The sequence below is a fragment of the Mus musculus genome, chromosome 12, assembly GCF_000001635.26.
Source record: "Mus musculus strain C57BL/6J chromosome 12, GRCm38.p6 C57BL/6J".
Lineage (NCBI taxonomy): Eukaryota > Metazoa > Chordata > Mammalia > Rodentia > Muridae > Mus > Mus musculus.
Genome location: NC_000078.6, coordinates 39,120,003 through 39,140,524, shown reverse-complemented (window position 1 = coordinate 39,140,524; position 20,522 = coordinate 39,120,003). Strand labels below are relative to the sequence as shown.

Genomic DNA, 20,522 nt, shown 5'->3' with positions numbered 1-20,522 from the left:
CCATCATGTTTAGGGAGGGAGGCAGTGGAAGAATGTTATGGAGCATAGAAATGTACATGTTAACCTTAGCACAACCTAAGGTATTGGTTTATGGTGATCACTAACTGTAAAAAAAATTATATAACAAAATAATTTACAACAATATTATATGTTATATGGCCACTATTATGCAAATTAGGTAATTTCAGCTGTCTATTTAGTACCTAAAATTTACAAAAACTTCCTTAAATATAATTTTACTCCTGTTTTCAAAATCAGTAGTTTTACTTATTTTACATTATTATGATTTATAATATAATTATGATAATATTAGGTATGGATTTTGAAAAGGAAATAGTCTCTTGTTTCTAGTAAATTATATAGAATAACACTTCAGGGAACTGTGAAATGTGATAGCGAACGCAAGCAGAAGTGTCCTACACACTTCCCCTTCTCCTCGGACTTTTATTCCAATACAATTTACCACCAGTTTAAAGCCATCTTTGAATTTTCTCTCATTTTATTTTAAAATTTTCTGCTACTGTGGTCTAAGTCATTAGTGGTAACTGAGGTCATCTCACTCCAACAAGAATTCCAATTATGACTTCCAGTATGTTAAGTAAATACTAATTACACACTAAGGGCCAAATTCTGCCTGTGAATTTAAACAAAGAATTTACAATGACTTCAATTAAATCTGAACATTTAACAGATTTATTACTAAAATCTTTAATATTGAGTATAACACAAAGCAAAAAAAGGAAAAAGAAAAGAAAAAAAGATATAACTATTCAGAGAAATACACGATTCAGTTAAATGTGATCTGAACTGGACAGTAAGTGTCTCCAGAAAGCATTATACAGGTATTTTCAATAGCTGAGCCTCAAGCTTAATTATGAGGGCACATAGGATTTACATAAAAAAATCAAAGCATCACTTGTCAAAGTTTTTGTTTCCATAATGATTCCACTTTTCTTTACATCTTGAGATTCCTTTGGAGAAAGAAACAAATTCCCTCAGAAGAAAAGAAAGAAAATTTTTATCAAATGAAATTGTCCTTACATTTTGACAATGTGAACAAGATTCATAGCAATACCTAACAAACATATATTACGATGATATTAGCAACATATATCTTTCAACTATAGAAAATAGTTTTCATTCTTCATCATTTTATATTCCATACATTTTTTTCCTCCTTTATATTATCTCTCATGCCCCTTGTTCTGTATGACAACTTTTCCTTCACTTTTAATATCTCTGTGTGTTGGCCCCATTGTGTTTAGTTAGGTAAAGTTGACCACTTGAACAGAAGTGAGGATATGTACTTCAGCAAATACAGTTTATTGATAGCTATATTATTGAGAAACATGACTCCCCCCTTCCATAGCAATCATTAGCTGTCTATAGTTGAGAAGGAATGGTGAGATCCCATGTGGGTCATATCCATGAGAAGTGGGTTGACTCTTGCAGCCACAGGTGCTATGAGTTCATGGGTACAACAGCCTCGTCATGTCTAGAAGACAGACTTTCACATGGGGTAGCTCTTGCTAACCCATTCTTTATGACCCCCCTTGCGATCCTTCCTGAATGTTAGAGGGGTCATATAGATGACCCATTTAGAGCCAAACACTTCTCCATCCTTTATTTGGACAGTTATGAGTCCCTGTATACATTGGCACTCACTGCCATAAATACAAATTCATGTCAGCCTATTAATAATATCCTTATACAGCAAATTGATGCAATTAATTTAAACACTTGTTTTAATGTACATAAGTTTAACATAGTGTCTTGTTTCACAATAAAAATAATCAATTTTAAAAAAGAATGAGAACAAATTTAAATATATTTATGCACAGCCACACACATCCACACAAACCTGTACTCTAGTTCTGAGAGTAATATTATATATGCTAAACAAGAAGTAGAAACAGTTTAAATACCTAGCAACTGGCAAATGTATCAACATGCTACTATTGACACATACAGTTAATAAGAAGGAATTAATTATTATTCTAGTCAAATATGACTTAGTGAAAAAAAACCAAGTCACAAATGATTACATACTTTATAACATTGCTATGAGATAGAAACTTCAAAATTGAGAAATAGCAAGAGAAAGTGAAGTAGTGTCCATCTAGGACTGTGAGATAGGTTGGGAAAAAAGATAAAAGTTAACTGATGGCTTCTTTTTATAAGGTAACAAAAATAAAATGAGAAAATTAAATATATGAAAATAATAAGTTGTACACTCTATGTAGATGAATTGCAAATTATACAAAGTATATATCAATAAAATAAAGTTAATATAGCATAAAAGAGGATTAAGAAGAGAAAATTAAATAACAACAGCCAACCAATGCCAGATCTAATTTATTCAAGTGTCATGATAAAGTGGGTGAATAGTGCATTAGAGATTGTGTGTATAGACCTTAGCTGTGGTTCTTGATACTGTTTGGCAAAAGCCTAACACTTTGATTTATTACTTTTTATACAGAGCTCCCACTTTATAGTGCTCTATTTTCAGACTATAATCCATTGAAAAAATGATTTAAGATGTTGAATTACATAAATGGCCTAAAATGCTTTTCATACATAAATATTATTTGTCAACTCTTCTACATTTCTTGCAATAAATTATCAGAATCTTATAGTCTGATCAGTTGTGCCACACCATGCTATTTAAAGCTTGAGGCCCAGCAGGAGTTTTGTAAAATTTAGTATAATTTTAAATGTTACAAAAATAGCTCTCTTACAGCTCCCTTGCTGTGTCTTAGATTGTTGCCAAGGCTGCATGTAATATGTTATCACTGGAGTAACATCCCTCTATAAATATTGCATACTTGATTCTGATGTCACACAAATAGCAACATGATATGAAGTTAGGTGGAGAGAAGACAAAGAGAAAGGAATTGGAGTTTAATTTTACACTTTTCTATTATATATTCATTACAACTTTTTCATTATGTCTTCTAACTTATCTGCATACTTTCCTAATGTAGAAATCTATTTGGGACCCAGGATAATTCTTTCTGTCAAGATCAAAATGCAAAATTAAAGACCTGACAGCTAACTGGCTTATTATTTGGGTAATATAACAGTAACAAAAGCCTTTGATTTCTTACCAAACTTCATGTAATTTACTAATCATGTATCAACTGATTGCTGAATTCTCTTATCAATAAACCATCTACAAATGTGTTTTTGTGCACACGTCTTGAAGACTTAGTATGAATTAAAAAATCAAATGGGCCAGAAATGGTTGTGCATGCCTTTAATTCCATCAGGAAGCAGAGACAGGCAAATCTCTGCAATTTCAAGACCAGCCTTATCTACATAACTAATTCCAGTACAGCCAAGACTGCCTAGGTGGACCCTGCTTCATAAAACGAACCACAAAGATAAATGGAGCTCACTCTTAAATCTTAATCACTTATGGTTTATAAGGAAAATAAGTTACATATGTGACTAACTGTGCATTATATACCATTCATCTTCAAACTATATTTTTAAAGTGCTGCTTAAGATTCTAATTTAAATGGCTTTTAAAAAGAATGCAGAAATTGTTTTAGAGCTATTAAATTACTTTTGGAAAAGAAAGTTATTACTCTGAGGTGAGTAACAAAAGACTCAAAAGACACAAGTTCAACATGTAAAAATTTTAAATTGGATTTATTTATTTATTTATTTATTTATTTATTTATTTATTTATTTATTTATTTAATGTGTGAGTGCCTGCATGTCGTAGTGAAGATGTGGAGGTCAGAGAACAGACTTTGATGGTTGTTTCTCATATCCTACCATGTGGGTATGTGGGATCTAAACATCAAAGTCAAGTTCTTCACGTCTAGTGGTATACAAGCTTACCCACTGAGCCATCTTGCTGACCCCTCTTTAACATGAAATCTTAAACCATAAACATTCAATTTCTGTCTCTTTATGTCTAATATAATATGTCTAAGTATCCCACTCTTCTGGTCTGCCTTTCTAGAGCAAGCCTGAAGTTACACGGCTGTGATATCTGCTATTATTACATGACAAGAAGAAAATGTTCCTGAATAAGACTGACTTTTAATCCTGAGATAATCAATTTCTATTACTTGAAGACTCTCAATACATAGACCAAAATTATTCAGCTCAAAGTTCTGTGAAGATGTTTTCAACCCATAAATTATCTGCAAACGAACTATAAAAAACTGCATCTAGAAAAACATTTCTTTGATGATATCAGTATTCATTCACAATATTTGACTGAATACTAAGAGAAGCCAGATGCTTGTTTAAAATTCCACCACCATCCTGTACTATACAGGGGGAAACTTACAGAAGAATAGCAAAGCCTCAAGAGCAGAAAATGAACTTTTGTTATCTAGGGAAATTACGAGATCAAAGGAAGGGCTATTGCAAATGAGTTGGAGGTTTAAACATCCAAACTGTAGGCATAACAGTAACTCTACCTCTGAAACTCAGCCTGTGTTGTGCACCACAGGAAAGCATAAAACTGATAGTAAAGTCTGATAGAAAGTAAGGCAGTCTGATTATAAATAAAATTCATCTCTGAAGTATTAGCCCTAACACACCAAGGCAGCAGACCCAGCTCCCTGGAATCCTCCTTGCCCATACAACATTGCCTTATCCATAGCTAAAATGGCTGGCTCTGTGTATCTTCAAGGACATTAAGTCTCATAACACAGAACTAGGATTTTCTTGTTCATTTTTCGCCTTTTTTTCTAGGTCCAGACTATTAAAATCTCCATGCTACCTTCAGCTACATGAGTCTCTGAAGTTCCTATGATCCTCAGAGACACGTCCTCTGGATTTGTATCCCGTGAAACCTAATCTGGTATAGTAGTTTGGGTTTTATTGCTGTGAAGAGACACAATGACCATGGCAACTTTTATACACAAAGCATTTAATTAGGACTGAACCAATTTCAGAGTTTCAGTCCATTATTATCATAGCAGGAAGCATGGCAGTGTGCATGCAGACATGGTGCTTGGAGGAGCCAAGAGTTCTATATCTTGATCTGAAGTCAGCAGCAGATTGTGAGCACAGGTAACTACGAGGGGACTGTCTTCTGCAGGCAACCGGGAAGAAGCTCTGGATCACACTGGCCAGACTTGAACATATGCCAGACCTCAAGGACTATCTCCACCAAACTCATTCCTGTAACACAGCTAAACTTGTTCTAAAAAGCCACACCTCTTAATAGTGCCACTTCCCGTGGGCCAATCAAATTCAAACCAGCACAACTGACAAGGAATTCTGGCCATATTTTATAACTGGGGGTATATTTGGGTTTCTAAAGCCACCATGTTGGCCAGCTTAGTCTAATTACAATAACAATATTCACTTTACAAGTTGAAAAATTGTGGAAAGTTTAAGGGAAATAAATATTAATGATATAGAAATTAGACTTAAGTCACCTTAATTTCTTACTGAAGTATGATACTTTCGAAAAATAGTTTAAAATAGGAAATACCCAGAATTATAAATTTTAGAGATAAAAATGCTTAACACTTCAAACTATGAATTATGGAAATTTAAGATACATTTTCAAGTCCTCTTGTTCCCCTAATATATTCTCTACTCTACTACAGGCTCCATAAATCCAGAGAGAAAAATCCATATGTTTTTAATTTAAATTGATAACGTCAGGGAGACCAAGATGGAGGAAAAAATAAACAAAGGAAATATATGTAAAGTGCAGCACAATGGTGTGAGGCAATAGGCTATGGAAACAGTGTGTTCACCATTCTGTCCTCTGGAGCAAAGGTGGGAGTACTGACTGCGTTCAGGCAGGGTTCATTGCTGGTCTTTCAAAGTCATTGCGGTGATGTTAGTCCTCTAAGCTTAGTATCAAAGGTCAGGTATTTTCAGGTTCTTGTACTCTTATTAAAGTAACTAAAATTAAAAAAAAAAAAACATGCAGATTTACAGAGAACAAAGATACTTTTCAAAACTTAAACAATATACGTAACAGAAAGAAATACACTGCCCAGAGTGACAGAGGGCACTGGGGCTATTTTTTATGAAAGGTTATAAGAGCCAGAGGTCATAGGTGACCCCAAGGAAACAGCATCGTCCAGACACAGCAGGACTGATCGACATAGGGAACTCAAAGACAGTGACAAGCACCAAACACACACAAGACCCACACAAGTTCAAAGCGGATAGAAATACCAATGCTGAGGAGGGCAAAGGAATGCAAAATCCCATGCTTAACCAAGAAACTCCTTGTAATGGACAGCTGCTGAGAAAGGCAAAATCACTGAATCCAACAGTGTGTTGCTATGGACACCCACCACACTCTACTGCAGGCCCATCACCAGGAGGAGTTAGCCAATATAAAATTCATTTCATGTATTTTGGGAACTTTCTGTTTTGTTTTGTCTTTTTGGATTTGTGCGTTTGTTTGTTTGTTTGTTTTGATTTGATTTTTATTTAGGTTTTCTTTCTTCTTCTTCTTTCTCTCTCTCTCTCTCTCTCTCTCTCTTTCTTTTTTTTTCTTTCATTTTTTTTTTCTGGAGAGAGATGCAGATTGGGAGGAAGGAGAGATTGAAATTGGGTAAGTGGTAGTGAATGAGAAGGATCTGGCAGAAGCTGGTGGAAGAAAACCACATCAAAATATATTGTAGAAAAATACTTTTGAAAGAAAAAGTATATTTGCTATGTAGTGAAGCACAGATGAAACTCTGTTATGGAATATATAAGCATTTGCTGAATGTGTATGCCCATTCCATAATGTATCTGATTTTAGTTTTGTGGATGCCTAATTAGACATAGGCATAAGATACTATAAAGAAGACTCTCCCTAAATGTTAATGCAAAAGACACTGTTTGTTTTATTGTACATAAACTTAAAGTTAGTAAAGGCTTGATCTACAAACCTTTCTATGTTTTAGGATATTTCAAAATACATTTGAACAGAAATGGAGATTTATCATGGTGTTATTAACGAGAATAACCTATTTCCATTGTTTAAGGCATAAGGCTCCTTTGAGTTTGTGGGTACTCTGGATATTCTTGTGTGTTCAGTGATCATCTCTTTGCCATTCTCTGGAAAGATTTATATATTCAAGTTCTTTGACTATTTTCAAATTAGATTTGCCTTTATGTCATTTGAAAGGACTTATATATGTGTGTATATGTGCTTGCACATAGATAGATAGATAGATAGATAGATAGATAGATAGATAGATAGGTAGATAGATAAATAGATGATAGATAGATAGATAGATGATAGATGATAGATAGATGATAGATAGATAGATAGATAGATAGATAGATAGATAGATAGATGATAGATAGATAGATAGATAGATAGATAGATAGATAGATAGGTGACAGATAGATAGATAGATGATAGATAGATAGATAGATAGATAGATAGATAGATAGATAGATAGAAGAAAAATTTTGATTTTATAAAAAGAGGTCATGAATTTGAGTGAGAGAAAAGAGGGAATAGGGTTTGGAGGAAAGAAAGTGAAAGGGAAAAAGACTTATATTTTCAAAAAATTTAAATTTTAAGCAAATCTTCTAATTAACACAAATAATGCACTCCGCCTATATGACCTCACAGCTTGGTGGCAGCTATTCTGATTCCTTACCCACTATTTTCAGTTCTTTGCTCCCCACTGCACTTATTTCTATATACTGTGTAACTTAATTGTGCATCATATTTACTTATTTTCTGTGTGTCCCATAAATGTAGCAGTCAATGATGAAATGAGGATTGACTTTAATATAGTAAACATTCAATAAAATATTGATGACTCCATAGTAGTAGACAAGAAATTGTGTAAGATTAGCATTATCTTCATTGAAGGTTAAAAGTTGTGGAAAATCCTATCAACAATACTTTAAAACATATTGACCACTTTGTTCTTATAATTAAAATAAAATAGGCACTGTATCGTATACCTTTTTTTAATTTGGGATTTTCTTCATTTACATTTCAAATGCTCTCCCAAAAGTCCTCCATACCCTCCCTCCACCACTCCCATACCCACACACTCCCACTCTTGGCCATGGCGTTCCCCTGTACTAAGGCATATACAATTTGCAAGACCAAGGGGCCTCTCTTCCCAATGATGGCCTACTAGGCCAACTTCTGCTACATATGCAGCTAAAGACAGGAGCTCTGGGGGTACTGGTTAGTTCATATTGTTGTTCCACCTATAGGGTTGCAGACCCCTTTAGGTCCTTGGGTACTTTCTCTAGCTCCTCCATTTGGAGCCCTGCTTTCCATCCAATAGCTGACTGTGAGCATCCACTTCTGTGTTTATCAGACACCAGCATAGCCTCACAAGAGACAGCTATATCAGGATTCTTTCAGCAAAATCTTGCTGGTGTATGCAATGGTGTAAGCATTCGGAAGCTGATGATGGGATGGATCCCTGGGTGTGGCAGTCTCTAGATGGTCCATCCTTTCCTCTCAGCTCCAAACTTTGTCTCTGTAACTCCTTTCATGGGTGTTTTGTTCCCAATTCTAAAAAGGGGCAAAGTGTCCACACTTTCTTCTTCTTTTTTCTTGAGTTTCATGTGTTTTGCAAATTGTATCTTGTATCTTGGGTATTCTAAGTTTCTGGACTAATATCCACTTATCAGTGAGTAGATATTGTGTGAGTTCTTTTGTGATTGGGTTACCTCATTCAGGATGATACACTCCAGGTCCCTCCATTTGCCTAGGAATTTCATTAATTCATATTTTTAATAGCTGAGTAGTATTCCATTGTATAAAAGTACCACATTTTCTATATCCATTCCTCTGTTGAGGGACATCTGAGTTCTTTCCAGCTTCTGGCTATTATAAATAAGGTTGCTATGAACATAGTGGAGCATGTGTCCTTCTTACCAGTTGGAACATCTTCTGGATATATGCCCAGCAGAGGTATTGCAGGATCCTCCAGTAGTACTATGTCCAATTTTCTGAGGAACTGCCAGACTGATTTCCAGAGTGGTTGTATAAGCTTGCAATCCCACCAAAAATGGAAGAGTGTTCCTCTTTCTCCACATCCTCATCAGCATATGCTGTCACCTGAATTTTTTATCTTAGCCATTCTGATTGGTGTGAGGTGGAATCTCAGGGTTGTTTTGATTTGCATTTCCCTGATGATTAAGAATGCTGAACAGTTTTTCAGGTGCTTCTCAGCCATTCTGTATTCCTCAGGTGAGAATTCTTTGTTTAGCTCTGAGCCCCATTTTTTAATGGGGTTATTTGATTTTCTGGAGTCCACCTTCTTGAGTTCTTTATATATATTGGATATTAGTCCCCTATCTGATTTAGGATTGGTAAAGATCCTTTCCCAATCTCTTGGAGGCCTTTTTGTCTTATTGACAGTGTCTTTTGCCTTACAGAATCTTTGCAATTTTATGAGGTCCCATTTGTTGATTCTCGATTTTACAGCACAAGCCATTGTTGCTCTACTCAGGAATTAATCGCCTGTGCTCATATTTTGGAGGCTTTTCCCCACTTTCTCCTCTATAAGTTTCAGTATCTCTGGTTTCATGTGGAGTTCCTTGATGCACTTAGATTTGACCTTAGTACAAGGAGATAAGAATGGATCAATTCACATTCTTGTACATGATAACTGCCAGTTCTGCTAGCACCGTTTGTTGAAAATACTGTCTTTTTTCCACTGGATGGTTTTAGCTCCCTTGTAAAAGATCAAGTGACCATAGGGGTATGGGGTCATTTCTGGGTCTTCAATTCTATTTCATTGGTCTCCTTGTCTGTTGCTATGCCAGTACCATGCCATTTTTATCACAATTTCTCTGTAGTACAGCTTTAGGTCAGGCATGGTGAGTCCACCAGAGGTTGTTTTATCTTTGAGAAGAATTTTTGTTATCCTAGGTTTTTGTTATTCCAGATGAAATTACCCTTTCTATTTACTTGAAGAATTGAGTTGGAATTTTGATGGGCATTGCATTGAATCTATAAATTGCTTTTGGCAAGATAGCCATTTTTACTATATTGATCCTGCCAATCCATGAGCATGGGAGTTCTTTCCATCTTCTGATATCTTCTTTGATTTCTTTCTTCAGAGACTTGAAGATCTTATCATACAGATCTTTCACTTCCTTAGTTAGAGTCATGCCAAGGTATTTTATATTATTTGTGACTATTGTGAAGGGTGTTGCTCCCTATTTCCTTTCTCATCCTGTTTTTCCTTTGTGTAGAGAAAGGACATTGACTTGTTTGAGTTAATTTTATATCTAGCTACTACACTGAAGCTGTTTATCAGGTTTAGGAGTTCTCTGGTAGAATTTTTAGCGTCACTTATATATACTATCATATCATCTGCAAAGAGTGATATTTTGACTTTTTCCTTTCCAATTTGTATCCCCTTGATCTCCTTTTGTTGTCAAATTGCTCTGGCTAGGACTTCAAGCACTATGTTGAATAGGTAGGGCGAAAGTGGGCAGCCTTGTCTAGTCCCTGATTTTAGTGGGATTGCTTCCAGCTTCTCACCATTTACTTTGATGTTGGCTACTGGTTTGCTGTAGATTGCTTTTATCATGTTTAGGTAAGGGCCTTGAATTCCTGATCTTTCCAAGACTTTTATCATGAATGGGTGTTGGATTTTGTGAAACGCTTTCTCAGCATCTAACGAGATGATCATGTGATTTTTGTCTTTGGGTTTGGTTATATAGTGGATTATGTTGATGGATTTCCTTATATTAAACCATCCCTGCAATGAAACCTACTTGGTCAGGATGGATGATTGTTTTGATGTGTTCTTGGACTTGGTTAGCAAGAATTTTATTGAGGATTTTTGCATTGATACTCATAAGGGAAATTGATCTGAAGTTTTCTATCTTTGCTGGTTTAGGTATCAGAGTAATTGTGGCTTCATAGAATGAATTGGGTAGAGTACCTTCTGTTTCTATTTCATAGAATAGTTTGAGAAGAACTGGAATCTGATCTTCTTTGAAGGTCTGATAGAACTCTGCACTAAACTCATCTGGTCCTGGGCTTTTTTTGGTTGGGAGACTATTAATGACTGCTTCTATTTCTTTAGGGGATATAGGACTGTTTAGGTCATTAATCTGATCCTGATTTAACTTTGGTACCTGGTATTTGTCTAGAAAATTGTCCATTTCATCCAGGTTTTCCAGTTTTGTTGAGTACAGTCTTTTGTAGAAGGATCTGATGGTGTTTTGGATTTCTTCAGGATCTGTTATGTCTCCCTTTTCATTTCTCATTTTGTTAATTAGGATGCTTTCCCTGTGCCCTCTAGTGAGTCTGATAAGGGTTTATCTATCTTGTTGATTTTCTCAAAGAACTAGCTCCTTATTTGGTTGATTCTTTGAATAGTTCTTCTTGTTTCCACCTGGTTGATTTTGCCCCTGAGTTTAATTATTTCCTGCCATCTACTCCTCTTGGATGAATTTGCTTCCTTTTGTTCTAGAGCTTTTAGGTGTGTTGTCAAGCTGCTAGTGTGTGCTCTCTCTATTTTCTTTTTGGAGGCACTCAGAGCTATGAGTTTTCCTTTTAGAAATGCTTTCATTATGTTCCATAAGTTTGGGTATGTTGTGGCTTCATTTTCATTAAACTCTAAAAAAGTATTTAATTTCTTTCTTTATTCCTTCCTTGACAAAGATATCATTGAGGAGAGTGTTGTTCAGTTTCCATGTGAAGGTTGGCTTTCTATTATTTATGTTGTTATTGAAGATCAGCCTTAGTCCTTGGTGATCTGATAGTATGCATCAGACAATTTCAATATTTTTGTATCTGTTGAGGCCTGTTTTGTTACCAGTTATATGGTCATTTGGAGAAGGTAAGTTTTTTTTTTTCCTTTTTTTTTATTCAATAGGTATTTTCTTCATTTACATTTCCAATGCTACACCATAAGTCTCCCAAATCCTCCCCCCCACACCCCCCTCACTCCCACTTCTTGGTCCTGGCGTTCCCCTGTACTGAGGCATATAAAGTTTGTAAGACCAATGGGCCTCTCTTTCCACTGATGGCCGACTAGGTCATCTTCTGATACATATGCAGCTAGAGACATGAGCTCCCGGGGGGTACTGGTTAGTTCATACTGTTGTTCCACCTATAGGGTTGCAGACCCCTTTAGCTCCTTGGGTAATTTCTCTAGCTCTTCCATTGAAGGCCCAAAACAGGGTTTGTCCCAAAATCTGTGTAGATCCTATAGTCCACACTCTCACCTGGGCAGACCAGTCTCGGAGGAATCCAGGAACCCAAGATGGCTCCCCCAGATGCTGTGGTAAAGCCTTCCTGGGTGGGACAAACACCTCTCCTCTGGCAGGGAAGGAGCCCAGATGTCTGGAGCCCGAAACTTGGTCTGCCCCAGAAGCTCTGTGGCTTCTGCCTGTCCCAGGATCTGTTAGCTTCTGTAGTCCACACTCTCCCTTGCACAGACTAGTCTTGGCAGAATCCAGGAACCAAGATGACTCCCCCAGATGCTGTTGCTAAAGTTTCTTTAATGAATGTGGCTGCCCTTGCATTTGGAGCATAGATATTCAGAATTGAGAGTTCCTCTTGGAAGATTTTACCTTTGATGAATATGAAGTGCCTGTAACCTCCCTCAAGCCTGAGGCTGGCTGAGCCAGACCTCGACTTTGCTGCCACTAAGGATATTACCTAAGGTGGAGCTTCCCTAGATCACTCTATTGTTTAACCACTGTTGCTGTTCCCCTTCAAAATACTGCTACGTGCTAGGAGGCCACCTAGCTATTCCAGAGACTACACGCTATCCTGCATGTCATCACCTGCAGCTGGGCTCCAAGGATGAATTGGCAGGATGGGCCTCCCCTCCCCACTTTATAAGTGCAGTTGCCATTAAATATTGATCAGAACATTGTCTTGGCTTCCCTTTCTTTCAGTGCCGGCCTGCTACTCAGGTGTACCCTGTCCATGTGAGCTGCTGGATGGCTCACAACAAGTGCCCCTCCTTGTCTTTTTTGATAACTTTGGGTTGAAAGTTGATTTTATTCAATATTAGAATGGCTACTCCAGCATGTTTCTTCAGACCATTTGCTTGGAAAATTGTTTTCCAGCCTTAATTTCTGAGGTAGTATCTGTCTTTTTCCCTGAGATGAGTTTCCTGTAAGCAGCAAAATGTTGGGTCCTGTTTGTGTAGCCAGTCTGTTAGTCTATGTCTTTTTATTGGGGAATTAAAACCATTGATATTAAGAGATATTAAGGAAAAGTAATTGTTGCTTCCTATTACTTTTGTTGTCAGAGTTGGCATTCTGTTCTTGTGGCTGTCTTCTTTTAGGTTTGTTTAAGGATAACTTTCTTGCTTTTTCTATGGTGTAGTTTCTGTCCTTGAATTTTTTTTTCTGTTATTATCCTTTGAAGGGCTGGATTCGTGGAAGGATATTGTGTGAATTTGGTTTTGTCATGGAATACTTTGGTTTCTCCATCTATGGTAATCGAAATTTTGGCTGGATATAGTAGCCTGGGCTGGCATTTATGTTCTCTTAGTGTCTGTATAACATCTGTTCAGGATCTTCTTGCTTTCATAGTCTCTGGTGAAAAGTCTCGTGTATTTCTAATAGGCCTGCCTTTATATGTCACCTGATCTTTTTCCCTTACTGCTTTTAATATTCTCTCTTTATTTAGTGCATTTGTTGTTCTGATTATTATGTGTCAGGAGGAATTTCATATCTGGTCCAGTATATTTGGAGTTCTGTAGGCTTCTTGTATGTTCATGGGCATCTCTTTCTTTAGGTTTGGGAAGTTTTCTTGTATAATTTTGTTGAAGATATTTGCTGGCCCTTTAAGTTGAAAATCTTCATTCTCATCTACTCCTATTATCAGTAGGTTTGGTCTTCTCATTGTGTCCTGGATTTCCTGGATGTTTTGAGTTAGAATCTTTTTGCATTTTGCAATTTCTTTGATTGTTGTGCCGATGTTCTCTATGGAATCTTATTCACCTGAGATTCTCTCTTCCATCTCTTGTATTCTGTTGCTGATGATCGCATCTATGGTTCCAGATTTCTTTCCTAGGATTTCTATCTCCAGCGTTGTCTCACTTTGGGTATTCTTTATTGTGTCTACTTCCCTATTTAGGTCTTGTATGGTTTTGTTCAATCCCATCACCTGTTTATTTGTGTTGTTCTGTTTTTCTTTAAGGACTTCTACCTCTTCAGCAGTGTTCTCCTGTATTTCTTTAAGTGAGTTATTAAAGTCCTTCTTGATGTCCTCTACCATCATCATGAGATATGCTTTTAAATCTGGGTTTAGCTTTTCGGGTGTGTTGGGGTATCCAGGACTGGCTGAGGTGGGAGTGCTGGGTTCTGATGATGGTGAGTGGTCTTGGTTTCTGTTGGTAAGATTCTTATGTTTGCCTTTTGCCATCTGGTAATCTCTGGAGTTAGTTGATATAGTTGTCTCTGGTTGGAGCTTGTTCCTCCCATGATTCCCTTAACCTCTATCAGCAGACTTGGGAGACTAGCTCTCTCCTGAGTTTCAGTGGTCAGAGTACTCTCTGCAGGCAAGCTCTCCTCTTGCAGGGAAGATGCACAGATATCTGACGTTTGGACCTGCCTCCTGGCAGAAGATGAAAGGCCCAAAACAGGGCCTGTCCCAGAAGCTGTGTAGCTTCTGTAGTCCACTCTCTCACCTACACAGACTAGTCTCTGAGATATCCCAGACCAGAGATGGCTCTCCCAGATGCTCAGGCAAAGCCTTCCTGGTCAGGGTGGACACCTCTTCTCTGGCAGGGAAGGTGCCCAGATGTCCAGAGCCCGAAACGGGGTCTGCCCCAGAAGCTGTGTAGCTTCTGTAGTTCAAACTCTCACCTGCTCAGACTAGTCTCTGAGAGATCCGGGAACCAAAATGGCTCCCCCAGTTGCTCTGGGCATATCATATACCATTTAAGGTAGCCTTTAAAAAACTTTTGTTGAGTCTTGTTCTCTCATCATCTGAGATGCTTCCTCTGGCAGCAACTTTGAGCAGATACAGAGACAACAGTAAGATATTATACGGAGAGAGAGTCTAAATTGAAGGTCTCTGTTGTTACCATTCACTCAAAGATAGAGGAAACCCCTGTAAGAGGGGAGAAGACTTTCAGAGTCATAGGGAATGGAGGACATCAAAAGAACATGGCCTAATTATGTGGCAAGCACAGGACCTGCAGGAATCTGCACCAGGTCCTCTGAATGTGTTGTTCTTATTAGGTTGGTAATTATGTGGGACTCCTAACTGGAGCAGGTATATCTCTTAATTCTTCTACTTGCTCTTGGTACTCATTTCCTCTAATTGCATTGCTTTTCCAGTATCAGTATTAAGGCCCTTTTTTAATTATATCTTGTTTTGTCATGTACAGCTGTCACCTCTTTTATGATACCTGATTTTTTTGTTTTTATGAAGAGGAAAAGAAGATAATTGGATCTTGGGGAGACAGGGTGAGAGGAGTAGAGTGAGGGGAAACTGTGGTAGGGATGTATTTTATGAGAGAAGAATTTATTTTCATTCAAAGGAAGAAAAAATTAGCCACAAATAATAATTTATCCTTTAGAAGTGGGAGACTTCAATCCCCTACTCTCACCAATGGGTCATACAGAAAAAATAATCAGAGAAATAACGGATGTTATGACTCAAATGGGCCTAACAAGTATCTACAGATTTTACCAAACACAGAAGAATATACTTTCACAGCACATCACTGAAATTTCTCCAAAACTGAACACATAATCACAAAGGCAGATACAAGAAAATTGAAATAACCACCTGTATACTATCAGGTCACCAGAGAGAGAGAGAGAGAGAGAGAGAGAGAGAGAGAGAGAGAGAGAGAGAGAGAGAGAGAGAGAGAGAAGGCAGTTTTTACTGGGACAGTTTTACAGTTTTACAGAGACAGGCTGCAGGTGAAGACAGAATGAGAAGGAGCCAGAAGATTAGAAAACATTGCCAGGGTGAGTCTGAGGCCAAGCAGAGCAATTTCACAAGAACCTGGTTTTAATCAGTCAACTTGGAGAGGAGTCTGGGCCAGAACAGCTGAGTTGAAACAGGTGGTATGTGCAAGACTCAGCTGGTTAATTTTAAAACCTTAAGACTATATCTCAGATATATAAATAATACCCTCAGGTGTAAGTGGGCAGTGAGACATACATATTAGGACTTTTTGACTATTCCTCATCGTTTGCAAGAAGCAAAAAATGTTAGGAAAACTGAACTATTTCATTCTATACAAAAGGTGTCACCTGTAATCAGAACTGGTAAATAAAGAGTCAAATTTGTTTTTGACATGTTTTAAATTTTATAGCGTTAATGGCATTGATATTAATGATAATAACTTCAGGTAGAGTTGCTATTTACTGACCACCAGTTTTAGGTTCTTTTCATGGATTATCACCAATTTTAAACTTGACTTTCATAGACTTCTTTCATATTTTAAATAAAATATGTATAGGCCGGACTCAGTAAATTATTTAATAGGAAAGATTACAAGAATTTGGAGATGGGAGGAACACAGGACTGAGATTAAAGTTATACATTTAGCTCAAAATATTCTCATTTCCATAATAAAGACTGTGAATGAAATTTGGAAGAAAACAGAAACAAATATCATGGACTACAGTCATTTCTGATGAGTCCCTTTATAAGGTTCTCATCCTGCTGTGTGTTTACATGTAAATGCAGAGGCACAGGAGAATTCTTACCTTATGTCATGCTATTTTTAGGTAGTGTAGACAGGAACAGATTGCACCTAAAGATAGAAAACAGCTCTATTATGTTCTCGTTGGCTTTAAAACCATCAATCAGTTTTGTCTTGATTTATCTTAAAGTAATATATGTTAGCTAAAGAGGCTTTCTTCTTATATAATTATAACATTATAATCAGTAACGTTGGTTAATTATTTTGGCATTATCTTCTAGAAGTGAGTACTTAAATAGAAGCCTGTGTTAAAGAGCATCATTCTTGCTGAAGAGTAAGTGCAGTACATGTCTGTCACAGTGCATTAACCCTGCCAGGAACCCAGTGAACATTAGATTGGTTATGACTCATCTGATGGAGAAGTGGTACTTCCCGTGTAGTTAGATCCAAATTAAGGCAATGCCCACCATACAGGCATTTTTCCATGTAATATATTATGTTTTTCTCCATAATTAGAGATGAGTAAACTAGAGTATATTCAAATTGTTTTGAGTTTGATTAGTAGTTTACAACAAAAATTCCACTGATAATCATCTAATATAATTCAAACTTTTTATGCTGTTTCTCAAAGCATAATACCTGATTCTGTCTCTTCTCCAAATTTACCAATTATTTCTAAAAGTTCTTCAAATGCCACATAGAGATTGTTGACTATACATGTATACTAAAGGTGTTAAAACCCAGTGTGCTAGCTTGTATCCTGAGATAAAAAGTCACTGCTTATTTCCTCATCCCGTGTATTCATGGCAATGTAAAAAAATAGGGATAAAGAAATCTTCAAAATTTCATTTATTGTACTTGTATAAATGTCAGACAACTAGGGCATAGAGCATATTGTTATGACACTCTTTTGTACTAATATGAGATCTAGCCGTTTGAATTTTTAATCGTTTATATGTATGAATTCATGAGTATGTATATTATATGCACAAATGAGGGTGTGCAGGCTAGTTTCCCCTGGATACATGTGAAGGTCAGATAGATATCAGGTGACCTACTCTATCACTCTTCCTCTATTCCTTGTGTGTGTGGTGTGTTCATGATACACATATGAGTGAATTCATGCTTGCTGTGTACCACTACAGTGAGTGGTTGTCAGAGGACAGCTTCTGTGAGTTATTCTGGCTTTCTCCTATTTGAGGTAGGGTCCTCTTGTTTCTGCAGATGAATTGTGTACTACAAGTAGCCTGGCCAATGAATTTATGGGTGTTTCTTATGTTTCTATTTCTCATGTTGTGACAGTAGTCTGAGATTTCAGATTCAGAATACCACTTCTTTGGGATTGCTGAACAAATGCATTACAGAGAGAGCTTCCTTGCCAAACACCTGTTTTGTGAGACATAATCTCTCCCTGAACCTAGAACTAGCCTGGCTATTAAGTCAAGAATCCCAGCAACCAACCCTTCTATCCTTAGGCCCATAGCAGTGGCTGCTTATATGGGTGCTGGGGACATGAACTTGACTCCTCATGTTTTATCAACAAGTTCTCTTCCCTACTGAGACAACTGCCAACCCCCTAAAGAAATGCTTTTCTCAATAATACTAGATATAAAGTCATATAAAATGTTTCTCAGGAAATTTTCATTAAGGTAAGTGCATGTTAAATTCAGTAATCAAGTTAAGAAATACAGTGTTACTTTCCCACAGGAAGATTCCTTGTTCCCCTCCTGGTCATCACCACTAAAAGAGAAACCCTCAACTCTGACTTATTAGCACCTCATACTTGGCTTGGGTCCTGGAAATATGACTAGGACTACAAAGCAAGAAAGAGCAGATATGCACGTAGAAATGATGGGATCAGGTGGGGAGTGCAACATCTAATGGAGTCATGCCAGCTATGAGAAAATCCAGAACCCCAGTCATTTATTAGGGATTGCAGAGGAGAGGTGGGGTTGTACGGGAAGGATGTTTCTAAGGCAAACCATCTCAGATGAAAAACATCAGTTGCTAGTTTATGCACACCCTGCTCAAGTGTTAGTAAGCATTTAGACTTACAGACTGCCAACATTCCCATGTGGACCAGAGGAAAGTTGTGCTAGCCTTACCTAGAAGAAGGCTTTTCTCCAGGTTTTCATAGGCTCCAGTCATTAGTACTTGACATGGCTGTGTCCATTCATGGACACACATTCCCTCAGGACATTATCCATTCTTTCTTATACATTTACTCAAGATTCCTTGGCTACTTACAAATCTTAACACATATTTTTCCTAGTTTATAAACAGATAAACAAAAGTCATATTTTCCATAAACTTTTCCTTTTATGATTCCTTTCATGATACTCACGTGCTGAACAACATCTCTAGTAAGTATATCTCACAGTCTATTTCTTGTACAGCTCAAAGTATGTACACTGCTTTGAGCTTTTAGATATCAAAAACACAGTCTCCAAATACCTTGATTTCTAGCTGTCTCTCCATGAACTCTCTCCACCATGCCTCCCTAGCCCACCTGAACTCTTCCATTCCTATCCTCATCCACCTCAAATTCACCTACAAAATCTATTTTATATCCCCTTCCAGGGATCTGCATATATCTTCCTTAGATCTCTCTTCTTTACCTAACTTCCCTGGGTCTGTGGATTATAGTTTGATTATCATTTCTGTAACAGCTAATATCTACTTATAAATTAATATGTACCATGTTTGTCTTCCTGGGTCTAGGTTTTCTCACTTTTAGATGAATTTTTCTATGTTTATCCATTTGCCTGAAATTTTCATGATGTCATTTTTTAACAGCTGAGTAATACTCTATTATGTCAATGTAGATTTTCTTTATCTTCAGTTGAGGGACATGAAGGTTGTTTCTGTTTGAGGTACGTTCATGCATTTGTCATCTATCCAGGGCTTTCATCATGAAGCGGTTTCTGCATTAAATGGGATTTATCCTGTGCGTTTTTTCCCTACAGTTTATATATATGAGAGGTTACATAGACAGATTTTTTATATGTTGAAAAATTCCTGCATCTCTGAAATGAAGCCTAATTGATCAAGGTGAATAATTTTTGCTCTGTTCTTAAATTCAGTTTGCAAGTACTTTACTGAGTGCCTCTGTCTGTCTGTTCATATGGGGAAATGGTCTGTAATTTGCTCTGTTGAGTATTTATGTGGTTTGAGTAACAAGGTAAAATGTGACATATAAGATGAATAAGACAACATTGCTTTCATTTCTGTTTTGTAGAATAGTTTGAGAAATACTGGCCTTAGCACTTCTTGAAACTCTGGTAGAATTCTGAGCTTAAACCATCTGGCCCTGGATTTTATCGTTGCTCTTTTTGTTGTTGCTAGGAGAATTTTAATGATGATTAATGTTTCACTAGGGGTTACAGGTCTATATAAATTGACCTTTTAATTTTGGTAAATAGTACCTATGGAAGAGCATATCTATTTCTTTTAGATTTTCTAATTTTCTGGAGTTTTAAAAGTATATCCTTTGATGCTCTAGATATTTTCCATGTCTGCTCTTATGTCCCCTTTTTTATTTCTTCTCTTGTTAATTTTCATCTTTTCATCATTTTTCTCTCTCAATCTTTTAGTTAGTTTGGATAAGGGTTTCTCTATCTTCTTGGTGAACTCAAATAATCAACTCTGTTTCTTTGGTTTTGTGTGTGTGTGTGTGTGTGTGTGTGTGTGTGTGTGTGTGTGTTATTCTCTTTGCTTCTATTTTATTGATTCCAGCCCTTAGTTTGGTTATTCTTTGCTATCTATTTCTCTTAGGTGTATTTCTTTTGTTCTAGTGCTTGCAAGTGTTCTCTTAATTTACTAGTATGAGATTGCTCCATTTTTTTTTTAATATAAGCACTTAGTGCTAGGAACATTCCTCTTTCACTGTGTTCCATAATTCTGGATATGTGATATATTTTCTTTCATTGAATTCTAGAACATCTAAGGTTTTATTTTTCCTTTTTT

General features: G+C 36.8%; 1 long non-coding RNA gene across 2 annotated transcripts in view; it reads left to right on the top strand.

Annotated features, from left to right (window-relative positions):
* Positions 1-20,522, top strand: part of Gm34809 — an 80,271-nt gene that overhangs the window by 14,211 nt on the left and 45,538 nt on the right. Inside the window, exon 3 of one of the 2 annotated variants that reach the window (XR_381458.2) lies at positions 3,974-4,753. The exons of the other annotated variant lie outside the window; for it this stretch is intronic. This is a non-coding gene — a long non-coding RNA (predicted gene, 34809). Of the gene's footprint in view, positions 1-3,973; positions 4,754-20,522 lie in introns of those variants that run through there. 2 annotated transcript variants of the gene reach the window in all.